Source organism: Phyllobates terribilis, unplaced genomic scaffold (genome assembly GCF_046119375.1).
Source record: "Phyllobates terribilis strain yellow unplaced genomic scaffold, ASM4611937v1 Scaffold_11__3_contigs__length_659146591, whole genome shotgun sequence".
Classification (NCBI taxonomy): Eukaryota; Metazoa; Chordata; class Amphibia; order Anura; family Dendrobatidae; genus Phyllobates; species Phyllobates terribilis.
In genome coordinates, this window is record NW_027362771.1 from 509485360 (window position 1) to 509497623 (window position 12264).

The following is a 12264-nucleotide window of genomic DNA, read 5'->3' on the forward strand; positions in this document are numbered from 1 at the left end:
ACTGACCATGCTCCTCTTCTCCTCCTCCTCCTCCCCCCTGTCCTCAGGCCTCCCACGTTGAACCGACTGTATGACAGTTGTACAGGTACTACCGTCTACAGCGCATGATACCAGCTCCTGTTCTTCCTCCTCCTCCTCCTCCTCTCCCTCATTGTCCCCCAATGCACGCTGGGATGAGATGAGGCTGGGCTGTGTGTAATCGCCCATTACGGGTTCTTGATCCATCTCATCATACTCTGGCTGCAATGCCTCCTCTTTAATTCTCTGCAGAGAGCATTGCAAAAGACAGACAAGTGGGATGCTGACGCTAGTGATGGCGTCCTCGCCACTCACCATCTTGGTGGACTCCTCAAAGTTAGTCAGGATGGTACATATGTCAGACATCCAGGTCCACTCCTGAGGTCTTATGTGTGGAGTCTGACCTGAATATCGACGGCCTTGTTGCAGCTGGTACTCTACAACTGCTCTCTTCTGCTCACAAATCCTTTGCAACATTTGGAGGGTAGAGTTCCAACGTTTGGGGACATCACACACCAGTCAGTGTGCCAGAAGCTGCAATTGCTGCTGCAACACAGCAAGGGCGGCGGAAGCTGTAGCCGACTTCTGAAAATGAGCTGACAGGCGGTGTACTTTGACGAGCAGATCTGGCAACTCGGGGTACGATTTAAGAAACCGCTGAACCACGAGGTTAAGCACATGAGCCAGGCATGGTACGTGTGTGATCTCGCTTCGCCTCAGAGCCGCTACCAGGTTACGGCCATTGTCACACACAACCATGCCTGGATGTAGTTTCAGCGGTCTCAGCCACAGATCTGCCTGCTCTTTCACAGCTGCCCACAACTCACAAGCAGTGTGAGGTTTCTCACCTAAGCTTATGAGTTTCAGCACAGCCTGTTGCCACTGGGCTGAGGCAGTACTGCAGTGCTTCCAGCTTGTAACTGATGTGGTGATATCTGAGATGGAGGCTGAACATGAGGAGGAGGAGGATTATGCGCAGGAGTTGTACACTGTGGGGGCAACTCTGACTGACATAGGGCCCGCAATCCTCGGTGTGGGGAGGATGTGTTCCGTCCCAAGGTCCGACTTCCACTATGTTTACCCAGTGTGTCGTCAGGGAGATGTACCGTCCCTGGCCACAAGCACTTGTCCACGTGTCCGTTGTCAGGTGGACTCTCCCAGTTACTGCGTTGTTGAGGGCACGGCAGATGTTTTGGGACACGTGCTTTTGTAGTGCGGGGATGGCACACCGGGCAAAATAGTGTCGGCTGGGGACCGAGTACCGAGGGACGGCCACCGCCATAAGGTTGCGGAAGGATTCCGTCTCCACCAGCCTAAAAGGCAGCATTTCCAACGCAAGCAGTCGTGAAATGTGCGAATTTAGGACTGTGGCCTGTGGGGCGTTGGCTGCGAATTTGCGTTTCGTTCAAAGCTCTGGGATATGGACAATTGAACGCTGCGGTGGGACGTGGACGTGGACGTTGATGCTGTTTCTTGAGAAACTGCCATAACAAGTGAAGACTGAGAGGAGGGGGCATCTTTGCATGCAGTATGGATAGGGGATTGCCTTGCACGCACAACAGGGGGTTCTGTTACACGCACAACAGCGGAAGAAGCAGTGGTGACACCCGCTGACACTGGTCGTGGACCCTGGGGTTCGCCCCATAAAGTCGGGTGCTTTTCTTCCATGTGCCTGATCATTCTGGTGATGGTCAGGCTGGTAGTTTTGTCACCCCAGCCTCTGGAAGACGTACCGGTTGTACTGGCAATGTCCCTCGTGTTTGTGTTACGGGGAACTGTTGCCCGCCTTCTGTGTGCGGCCACCACACTTCTTCTTCCTGCCTGTTGGGGTACTCTGCCTCCCTCCCCCTGTGTGCTGCTGGCCTCGCTCTGCGTGAACTCCTGCCACGTTGGGTCAGTTACTAGATCATCCACCACCTCCTCCTCTTCCACTTGCGCACCATGATCCTCCTCCTCACTTCGTGGCAATTGTATCTCGTCATCGTCCACCTCTTGTGACAAATTGCCAGCGTCGACTTCCTGTGGCCGTGGCTGTTCAAATATTTGGGCATCGCTACATGGGATCTCCTCTTCCACCACTTCAAGCAGAGCAGGCGCGGGGCACAAATATGGAAATGGACCAGTGAACAGCTCTTCAGAGTGTCCAAGTGTGGGATCAGTTGCTGTCTGACGACACTCGGCATGGTGGGAGGAAGGAGCATCAGGGTGAGGAGGAGTATGCGGTCGAGACTCACGCCTACTAAAACTTGACCGTGTGGAAGACAGACCGGAGGTGGCGGTGCTCAGGTAACTGGAAGTATTATCTGCTATCCAATTAATAACCTGTTCACACTGATCAGTTCGCAATACTGGTGTTGTAGTGTGCTTCCCTAGTAATTCGGTCAAGAAGTGGGAGCGAGAAAATGTGGCTGTTGGTTGTGGCACATTTTCACCTTGGCCACGGCCCCGTCCTCTACACGCACCATCACCAGAACGTCCAGTTCCACGTCCCTTGCCACGCGCCTTGCCCATTGTAAGGGAAGTAAAATAGCTTACACTCGCACTATCAATGGAAAAATGGTAATAAAAAGTAGATTAGAACCGTGGAAGAGGAAAACCACAGTTCTATTTCTCTGGCCTACACCAGAATCTTTTAAACAGATATATTTGTGACTGAACAGACAGGGAGACACTATTACTGTTTTTTTTTTACGTAAAACAGGCCAAAAGCTGGATAATATTGAGATTTGAACAGTGGAACTGCAAAACCACAGTTCTAATTTACTGGCGTATACCAGACTTTTTTAAATAGATATATTTGGGGCTGAACAGTCAGCGACATACTCAAACTGTTTTTTTTATGTAAAAAAGGCCCAAAAGTGGATAATACAGAGATTTGAACCGTGGAACTGCAAAACCACAGTTATATTTTTCTGGCCTTCACCAGACTCTTTTAAACAGATATATTGGTGTCTGAACAGTCACAGACACACTCAATTTTTTTTTTTTCGGGGGGGGGGGGCGATACCAAAAGGTTAATAAGACGCGTATTTGGACAGTCTGACTGATGAAAAAAAAATACAGAATTTAGATGAAAAAAAAAAATTTTTTCCTGGCCCCTGAGACCGGGGTGATAGGTCTAGCAATTTGACCAACAGGAGCACACAGGACTGTAATGCAGCGTTTGCTGGTATAACCACTGTGTCCACAGCCTACCTGCCTGCCTGCCTGATATCTGGGATGGATATTAGTCCTGAGAAGGACTGTTTGTTTGATTTGGCAGGCTTTAAAGACCCTACACTACCTATTTCGCACTATATATCTCTCCCTAACTCAGCAGCACTCTCCCTACACTGTCTGATCCGGAGCGACTGTGTCCAAGATGGCGGCGCCCAGTTTTAAATATTCGAGGTGACGCTGTGCGGCCAGCTAATCACTGTAATGCCCACAAACAACATGGCTGCGGCATTACAGTGACTGGCTAGCAATCCCTGCATGTTCATTGGCTCTGTAAAGAGCGCCAAACGTGCAGGACGGAGACCCGAGCTCCCGCCCGAGTAACCCGGAAATGCTCGGTGCTCGCCGAACATCCCGAGTAGCGTGATGCTCGGTTGAGTAACGAGCAGTGTCGAGCATGCTCGCTCAACACTACTAAGAGCCTTATGAAGCAAGACACCACCACTCCATAATTTTGTTTAGTTGCCTCTCTCAAATGACTGGAGGTGATCCGCAGTTCCTGAGGACAGGTCTTCAGTATCAGTGTAGTGAAAAAACACTTTTATGCCCAAGAGTTTGCAGTAGTGACCTCAGCAACAAAGGGGCTTACGATCAATGGTTGTAGATGGGTCATAACAAAGACTTCCAGGGCCTCTAAAACGGTCATTATTAGACCCTGTCTACAGCGGACAGACTCCTATTGTATTAAAAGCATTACAGAATAAACTTAAAAGGAGTTCCAGAGTTTTAAAGGGTGAATTATTGTTTTGTGTTTATTCGTATTTATTTGCAGTTTTTGCACCGGGCGGAAAATCTCGTCCAGAGCCGGAATCCAACTAGGATCTGTGCACTCATCAGGTTGGCAGGCATGTGAGATGATGAATAATTGAATATTAAAAAAGTAAAATGTTAACAAGGTTCTCTTTCTTCTTGTAAAAAAAAACTCCCTTGCCATAAAAATATTAAAGAGTTGTTCTCAAGTTTGGCAGTTATAATATATCCATGGAATAGGGAATAACTTCCCAACCACTGGTACCCTCAGCGATCAAGAAATTATCCCCGAGAATAACTTCCAAACTTGAGAATACTACTTTAATAAAATTGGACATACCTCACTGACGCGCTCCCGGGGCCGTGGGATACTCGGCTGTCGGGCCTCTGGTTGCCGGGGGGATATCACGATGGCTGGCCCGATCCGTGGCCCAGGGCGGTCACTGAAGAAGGGGGAATATGTATGGGGGATTTGTCGTGACGCCACCTGTGGTGTCTGGTGAGGATCACCAGCGCTGCAACAGTCCTCTGAGGCAGGTGGTAGGGCAGCTTGTGATGGAACGGCTCCCCACAGGTGGAGCAGGCCTCAGGGCAGTGTAGAAGAAGATGGAGGAGGTGCGCTGGGCTTTGTAGTGCAGGGAGGGAAAAGGTACCGGCGAAATGAAGGAGCGGAGGCAGTTCAGTGCAGTCATCCGAGTTTACTCACAGTTCCGTACAAGTTCCTCAGGTGTACAGTACTAGTGCAAGCCTCCCGCGTTGCACTGCGTTCACCGGGCAGGGGTTTGGTCCTTCCTCAGGAGGCTCGGGTGTACCTGACAGAACCCCACTTTCAAATGTACCTTCCTAGACCGACTTCACGCTGGGTCTTTACTCCCTACACCTTCTCACTGTGAATCCTATTCGGGTGCTGCGAGGTCCCCCCTGTCCGTCGGAGTTGCTCAGACCTGCTCGACCTTACTCTTGGATTGAAGTGAGAGGTTGGCTTCTGCTATAGAAGTCAGAAGCCTCCGGTATTTTCCAGCCGAGTCTTGAAGCTGCACGACTGGGCCAGGGGCCGGTCCCCTTCTTGCGGCCTAGATCCTCCTGACACTTGGCAGGTTCGGGGTGTACAGGTGCCACCTGCACTCGCCGTACCCCCTAGGATCCCTTCTGTAGATCGGAGCCTACTCCCTGCTCCCCTCCTGGGCCACAGTCCTGGGCCTTTGTAGTGGAGCAGAGCTCCTAGAGAGACTCTGCTCCCACACTGTACTCCAACCACTAGACTCTCTGTTCTGCCACCCTAAGATGGCTTCCCTATTTTATACCTTTACTGTACGAGTGCTCCCATGAACTTCTTCCTCCACCCACACCCACTACTGGTTCCCCCCACCCCAGCCAGGGTCAGGGCTCAGCAGAAAACTACATTGCGTCTTGCCCCTCCTTCTGGCCTGGGATAGTGTAGTGTTGGATGCAGGTATTGGGGTTCCGTGCAGCACACCCTCCTTACCTGAGAGAAAGGGAGACACCACACCTCTGGGTGAGGTGCAGTACCTCTGTGGCGACCGAACCCTTAGGGGCGCCACATCACAACTTTAAAAGATAAGAAAGAGGAAGACATAATTTTTACTTTATGCTAAGCATGTCCACTAACCAAGCCCAGCTTCATTTCCGCCAGTGAATTTAGCGAGACAGTGACCCAGGCAATTTGAATAACATGTCCTTTATTGTCCAAATACTTCATACATGAAAATTGTTCACCTCCAGATCGCAGCCGGGAACATGTGAATAAAGTCCAATGCTGCTGGCACTTGCACCCCAGTAAGGTACTCGGGTGATAACATGTTTGCTCACATCGCTGGCTCTTGTCTGTGTTCGCTTCACACAGCCAGGCATATATGTCTACAGCACCTTCAGCTCTGCTACATGTGAAATCCTCAAACACAAAACTGACAAACTCAAACCTTAACTGCAAGTTAGAATAAAAACTGTGGCCAAGGGCCACTTGTAAGACCCGGGCTGGAGAGAAAGATCTGTCCTACTACCATCCTACAAATCTCTCCAAAAATAAAAGCTTAAGAGAAGTTTTTCTAAACTCACTTTGTCAAATAACTTGACCCAGTTCATACTTATTTTGCACGGTAACCACAGCTGTGACTGTGATTAGAATGCACTCCAATGTTTCAGTATGCTTCTAAGCACATTCTGGGGGATACATAATGAACCTTGCATATGGTTCCCCACACTGTCTCACATACCCCCCTCCTCTGTTCAAACTTGTGGGGTTGAACATCTGTCATCATTCATCATAAAGGTTGCTCACAACATGGCATCCGTATTCCCTTGCGACTTCCCAGCTCAATGTTCCACTGAAAACTAAAATTTTGCAAGGACAGAAACCATCTGGTGACTCGAGCATTCCTCTCCTTAGCACTTACTGTCACCCCAGTAAATAATAGCGTGGAGACTCCAAGGTCCACTTAACGGCCAAGCACTCCTTCTCCATTACACTATAATTTTTCTCTGCCAGGGTAAGTTTCCTGCTCAAGTAGGTGACCGGATGTTTTTCTCCATTAATCTTTTGCGACAGAGCCGCTGCTAGGCCTACCTCAGAGGCATCCGTTTGCATTATAAACCAATTCCTAAAGTTGGAATTGATATGAATGGACTGTCCGCACAGCGCCAACTTAATCGACTGGAAGGCGTCCACCGCCTGAAGATTTCACCATGACCGGCTTCAGTCCATTTAAGAGATCCATCAACGGTGCCAATCTCCCAGAAGAATTAGGTATAAACCATCTACAATATCCCATGATATAGAGGAAGGCTCTCACCTGTTTTGTAGTAAGAGGTTGGGGCCAGTTTCGAATGGCTTTGATTTTATATAATTGGGGTTTGATAAATCTGACGGCCAGTCCAGTACCCCAAGTGCCAGGCTTCCTCAAGGCCTATCGCACATTTTTTTGGATTCGCTGTCAAGCCGGCGGCTCTGAGCAAATTCACTACCACTTGCACCTGTGACACGTGGGTAAGCCGGTCCCTACTATAGATGATGATATCATTAAATAGTCAGACGAATACTTCTGATGGGGCTCTAAAACTATGTCTAGTGATGAGAGAGCGTGCTCGCAACTGCTCGGTATTTGCCCGAGCATCTCACTGCTCGAGAAGCTCGGCGAGTACTTCCAAGTTGCTTGGGCGGGAGTTCTGGGCCCCGACCCGCATCTTTGGACAGCGAATAAACATGCGAGGATTGCCTACCACTCACTGTAATGCCATAGCCATGTTGGTTGTGGTATTACAGTGATTGGCTGGCCGCACAGCGTCATCAAGTCTATATAAGACCCAGTGACCCTATGCTCGTCACAGTCTATCCCAGAAACAGAACCTACAAAAGACAAAAAATATCTCATACCCTACCATCATTATATATAAATGTAAAGCAAAGTTGCATATGAAATATAGGGTACTTAGTGAACTATTTTTGATCAAAACAAGTATACAAGCCGTCCCACTAGCGACAAGGTGACCCTAAATTGGGACGGTCCTACACTGTCTATATTAAAAACCAGACTGTATATCAAAGTTGAAGTAATGCATATAAAAGGGTAGACAAATAGAACAGGGTCCCAATATCAGACCACCTAAGCCCGTGGTAAGCTACGTATATACTAACCAGCTCAACAAGGGGGATGCCACACCCCTAATTTGCACAGAATGCAAACAAGACAAAAAACCAAGCAATGTGAACTGAGGTCTAAGATGGTACACATGCAAGAAATAGGAGCATGTTCACACTAGCAAAAAGATGCAAAACCTACAAAAGACAAAAAATATCTCATACCCTACCATCATTATATATAAATGTAAAGCAAAGTTGCATATGAAATATAGGGTACTTAGTGAACTATTTTTGATCAAAAAAAGTATACAAGCCGTACCACCAGCGACAAGGTGACCCTAAATTGGGACGGTCCTACACTGTCTATATTAAAAACCTTACTGTATATCAAAGTTCACTAAGTACCCTATATTTCATATGCAACTTTGCTTTACATTTATATATAATAATGGTAGGGTATGAGATATTTTTTGTCTTTTGTAGGTTTTGCATCTTTTTGCTAGTGTGAACATGCTCCTATTTCTTACATGTGTACCATCTTAGACCTCAGTTCACATTGCTTGGTTTTTTATCCCAGAAACAGGCAGAGTAGGGAGAGGTGCTGCTGAGTGAGGGAGAGGTAGAGGTATTCCACAGCAAGATATATATCCATCTGAACTAACAGTCCTTCTAAGGACTAATCCTGCTGCATATATTACTGGTGATAGCAGGAGTTAGGCAGGCAGAGTTTGTGGATAGTATATACAGCAGAATAGGGTCCATTGCACGTTCTGTCTGCTGCTGTTACAGATACCCATGGCCCTAGATATCAGGGCTGATTTTTTTTTTTGCTCTTAATCCTGATTATTTGCTTAAAAAGCAATACAGTACACCATTTTACTGCTCCATTTGCTTGTTAGCAGAATACAGCTTGCACACGTACCATGCCTTGACCATGTGCTCAACCTAGTGGTTCAGCGGTTTCTCAAAACCTACCCGGATTGGATCTGCCTGAGCTGCTTGTCAAAGTACGCTGCGTGTGTGCCCACTTTCACAAGTCACCTACAGTTTCCACCGCCCTCCCCATGCTTCACCAGCGTTTGCAGCTTCCAGCTCACCGACTGGTGTGTGATGTCAGCACGCATTGGAACTCAATGTTGCATATGTTGGGAAGGATTTGTGAGCAGCAGAGGGCAGTTGTTGAGTACCAGTCCACACTTACTTTTATTTTGCACAGTAAGTAACCACAGCTGTGGCTGTTATTACAATGCACTTCAGTGGTTCACTATGCTTCTAAGCACATTCTGAGGGGATACATTATGACCCTCGCATACAGTTCCCCTCACTGTCTCACAGTACCCACACAGAAATATTATCTTATTGAGCAGTAGCATACCTAGAAATCACAGGGCCCCACAGCACAAGTGCTTATTGCCCCCTGCCCCCCTCCATACTCCACCCAAAAAGAAATTTGGAGGAGTAGGTGGGAATCATACCTCTCAACATCTAAAATCAGAGAGAGGGACACATATTGAGGCAGTTACACAGTAATTATGCCAATACTGGAGCATCTTAGTGTTCTCACACACACTACTATACCCCTTTCATGGCCCTTATAGAGTATAATGACCTTGAAAATGCCCCCCATATTGCATGATACTTGCTCAATGAATTGCCCCCACAATTTCATGCCTAACGCTCAGTACCATGACACTGCCTCCAGCAATGTATGATTCCGTCACAGTGCCCCCCAGAAATTATGATGCTGTCACAGTATCCCCGACACAGTGTAATACCTCCCACAGCATGATGCCCCAGACACAATATGATGTCCCTCACAGATCCCACAGGCAGTGTGAGAGCCCCCACACAGTATAATTTCACCCATGACCCCCACAAGTTATGTGGCCCCCATACACAATATAAAGTTCCCTGCAGCCTGAAGATGCAATATGAGGGCTCCCCAGCCCTCCACTAAGTATGAGGGCCCACAAAATCTCGACTCAGTACGAGAACACCCCCCCCACACCACGTTTGTTAGTCTTCCAGCTCAAACAAACATATACTATGATGCCTCAAAGCATCATGTTCCCAACAAGTAGAGACAGTAAGAAAAAAAATACAAACTACTTCACCTTCTGTTGTTCCCGATATCTGCTCCGGCCAGTGCACTGTGCAGACTGAGGCCTTTTCCGCACAGCAGGTGCGATCTAATGAGGTAAATGTGCCTGATGTGCTGACTCCCTCTCAGACACACAGGCCTAATGGTGTAGCAATGAGCTAACGGCTGCATGCTACACCATTCTGTTCAACTATATCTGCATCAAATCAATGCAGATACCCTTGAAATCGTGACGACAGTCAGGGAGAGTTGGGGGTGGTGCCACTCGGCACAAGGCTCCTTCAGCTTGCGGTCCCCATAGCGGCTGTAAGTTTTGCCACTATGAAAACGGTATGCCCCTGCTATTTAGGCACATCATCAATTACTGAAAACAGCACCAAAACCATTATCAGTACATGAATACATCACCATAGCCATAATCAGTACATGAATGCAGAACCAGAGCCATCATTAGTACATAAATACATCACTTGAACCACCATCAGTACATCACTACATGACCAGAACCATCAGCAATATATAAATACTTCACCTGAACCACCATCAGTACAAGAAAACACCAGAACCACTATCAGTTCAAGAACCCAATCTAAATTGTTGGAAAACTCCTTTAAAATTGATTGCTTTATACTTACAGTCTGTTAAAAATATTAGACCAGTGGTGATCCGGCAGTCTGAACCCCCTTTTGATCAGCTGTTTTAAGATCATCTCAGCCTCTTCAATGTTTACAGCAGATTGCAGGCTGATTCATACTTGCCAGTACTGTACTCATGTATTGGCCGTGCAAGAAATTGCTGCATTGTTCCATTGAAGTGAACAGGACAACGCTGAAGTACCTTGCATCAATGCTGTGAAAAGTACAATGCAGGGAAACGAACCAGTCCGTAAGTTGCTATACACCTGGATATGGTGCTTTTCAAACAGCTGATCAGAGTGGGTGCTGATAGTTGGACCGACACCGATTTAACATTGATAACCTATATATGGATTAAGTTTAAAAACTGTATGGAAAAAAATAGAACAAATTTGAAATTTTAATTTATACTGCAAGGTGAATGGTGTTCAGAAAAAAAAGAGAAAATCAAATATATAATTCTCACTCCACGGTCTATTGGCCAGATGATGTAATTTAGGGTGCGAGCATTGTCTATATACATGTTGCTGCTCTGGAATGCCATTGGATGAGAGGCTTCCAAACCACCTTCCCTAAACTTTTGAATATTAACATTTCCTTTTTTAATGAAATATGTATTCTCTGTTATGGCAATAACCCGTGTGTCTCCCCAGCACCTCCCCACTCACCATGGTCACAACGCAGCATCTCCTCGCATCAGATATGTTTGCTGAGGTTTGTTTCCTGCTGGTGGTGGTTCCATCTGGCCTTAGAGGATCATGACCGATCTCTGCAGGAATTTAACCCTGCTGTGTCCTGCAGACATCTGGTTCCCCGGCCATTCCCATACAAGCAAGTTCTATATAAGGCAGCCTTCTATGATTCTATACAGAGGCTGGATAGACATCTGTCTGTGATGGTTTAGTGAATCCTGTATTGAGCAGTGGGTTGGACGCGATGACCCGATGTCCCTTCCAACTCTAACATTCTATGATTCCCACAAACCCTTGTCCAAACGTTTGGTTCCTACATCGTTTGTGTATGCTTTCTTCTGTGTCCCATTTCCATTTGCTAAAGTGGTGTACAGCCCTTCAGAGGTTACGCCTACGGAAGGGAGTGTTGGAACTGGGAGGGCCAGCCTACAGTGGGGAGTGACTGTTGCTGTAAAGTGAAGAGGAAGCAAAAGGCCCGCCCAGTAATGTGTGATCCAGGGAAATGTGCATTGACAATCGAAAAATGCGATGGTGAGTCAGAGAAGACTCCACCCAGCGAAATGGCGGAGCCATGACGGGCCTCTAGTGACGAGAGAGACGGCTCAATTGTAGGTTGTGAGTTGACGGAGAAGCAGCAGTGCAGAGAGATGATGGCAGAATGGCAGATATTGCTGGTGGAGAGTGAGGCGCATGAGGAGGCAGGAGCTTGTGGCAAGGATCCAGAACAAGTTGGCTCCACCAGGCACCTGGGGTCTGAAAGTAGGACTCGGCCTACACCTCCAGGTCTCCAAGCAACTGAAGAGAGAAGACAGGTCAGTGCCCAGTCCGGGAATATGCTGATGAGTCCCATAGACTAGCGCTACTGAGGGCTGGCGTCCAGAGAAATAGTCACACACTACAACTCGCAGTTGGGCCATGGGTTCATCCAAGAGTTTGGGACCAGCTGTAATGTCTATATGGAAAGGAGAAGGGTAAATACAGATCATTTGCCACAACGGCTACATGAACTCAAAATGGGCACGCGGGTCAGGTTTTTGAAACTCTATGGCCTTCGCAGGTGGTATGCGGTCTGAGTAGTTTATGAGTGCCGGGGATCTGCCGAGCTGCTCTAGAGGGTGGAGAGAGAGTGGGAGAGGGCCTTCTAGGCTAGTGATCAAGGATCCCCAACCACAGATTGCTGGAGAATGCCTTCACAGGTCCATGGGACGGTTCTCATTCAGGTCATGGGCAGGGCATTTGCTAATTTTCATAAGT